We start from the raw sequence: 1,963 nt of genomic DNA on the forward strand, positions 1-1,963 counted from the left end.
CAAAAAGCCCTGGCTCAAATTTGCACCGCTTCTATTTGAGGGTGCATCTACACAAGATGTTTACTGCAGAGCTGACTATTTAGCTCTGCAATAAACATATCAGTGTTTACACATGTGCCCCTAATAAACTATGCAGCAGGGTAGTATTTTTAAATACATGTTCTATCAAGCTGAGGAGCTCTTTTCATGTGCAGCAGTGCACATGTTGATGCCAACCTGGCTGACTGGGGAATGAGGGGGCTTCAGTGTGGGGGCTGCCTGCCAGGTAGCCGTGCAGTGAAGCACCCTCATGATCCAGCCAGTCCCTCCATAGGACATTGAACCTGGCTGGAGCAGGCTGAACCCCTGGGCCCTATACCTGCTGGGTCTGCTCTGACTGGGCTCCATGTGCTGCTCATGAATAACCTCCAGAGTTGATTGCTCTGGAGTTAATTGTTCACAGGTTTGCATTCAAAGGATGTGCCTGGAAGCAAAAAAACTCCAGAGCAATAAGCTCCTGAGTTTATTCAAGTACACTAAACACATATGTAGATGCGCCCATGGATTATAATAATATTCCAGATCATCCTTTATCACAGGAAAAACAAAGTCATAAAGGGGAGGAATGCCATGTGAGAATCTCTGTGATGGTTATTCAGTAGGGCCTGGATGAGAAAGCTCTGAATACATATGATCCCCCACATGTTTGGATCTCTGGAGAACAAAACTGGTTTGTTTTCCATATAGGCCTTACTTTATGTAAGCTACATTGCTTGAAGGGAGCCACATTGTTTGGACTGAAATATCAAAAGATTAAATTTAAAAAAATCCTTGGGGCCTCAGAGTTCTGTAGATTTGAGTAGTAACATTTCCTGGGTTGTCATGAAAAATAGGTATAGAATTTACAGGCATCAGAGGAAAATCTTTATATTATTAGAATTCATATTCATTGATTCATAATACATAGACTATCTTGTATTGCAGTTAAACTGTGTAGAAATTATTTTGAACTCTGGTAGCAATGTTGTTATTGAAGTGGAGACTATAAGCATACATTTTGAGATGGCTCCAATATAAAAAAAAAATTGGGAATATATATCAGAACCAATAGATAACATTGCTGTTTGTGTATGCTTGTTTCTGAATTAAGTTGCTTTCAGGATACTATTTGTAGAGGTTATTTTATAAGAATGTTTAGCATAATAAATATAATCATTAATATTGGCAAAGACTTCACCAAATGAAAAGGCTTACTTTTCTTGTGTCTGGATTTGCGTGTGTGTGTGTGCATGCTGAATTATCCTTTTGCTTTGCAGGCTCAGTAGAATCCAATACATTATATTGGATGCTACATACTGATCACCTCTAGTTTGTCTTGAATATAGCAAAAATATGACATCACCAGATGCATCAAGTACTCTACCTGTACAATATAAGAAAATAGACATTTGTGGAAATAGTTCCTAATTCAGAATATGCCTTTGTCTGCTTCCACATTATACTCTCTATTCAGCATCTCTCATTTTAAAGTATTTTGGGTTTCTCTGTAGAAATTCCTTTATGACAGGGGTTGGCAACCCCTGGCACACAGACTGGAGCATGGCAGACAAGGCCCTTTTGCTCAGCATGTTACTGCCAGCCTGGGCTCTGGGCAGCTGCTGCCGACCATACAGCCTGGGCTGCTCTCAGCAGGTGGCTGGGAGGCTGCAAGCCTTGCTGCAAGCAGCCATGGCTGGGAGCAGGTACCCAGAGCCTGGGCTGACTGCAGACAGGTGCACTGGGCTCCAGTGCCCCAGCATCAGCTCCATACAGACAGCAGCTATACATGCATCTCAGAGTAGATGGCAGGAGAGGGGCCTGAGGCAGGTCCCGGTTTGACTGGCCCTGAAAGCAAGGGATAAGGCAGCTTGTGTGGCATGTTCTGGAGAGGGCCAGTGAAGAGAAAAGGCACTATCTTGGAAACAGCCAGGAGGAAGAAGAAATA

The 1,963-nt window shown here is 42.7% G+C and overlaps 1 long non-coding RNA gene across 2 annotated transcripts in view; it reads left to right on the top strand.

Moving 5' to 3' along the window:
• LOC109291016 overlaps positions 1-1,963 on the top strand; it is a 155,781-nt gene that overhangs the window by 4,800 nt on the left and 149,018 nt on the right. The window contains exon 2 of one of the 2 annotated variants that reach the window (XR_002095731.1): positions 579-709. This is a non-coding gene — a long non-coding RNA (uncharacterized LOC109291016). Of the gene's footprint in view, positions 1-462; positions 710-1,963 lie in introns of those variants that run through there. The other variant, XR_002095730.1, reaches the window with a different exon arrangement.

This window comes from Gavialis gangeticus, unplaced genomic scaffold (assembly GCF_001723915.1).
Source record: "Gavialis gangeticus isolate Ggan-Ray unplaced genomic scaffold, GavGan_comp1, whole genome shotgun sequence".
Lineage (NCBI taxonomy): Eukaryota > Metazoa > Chordata > Crocodylia > Gavialidae > Gavialis > Gavialis gangeticus.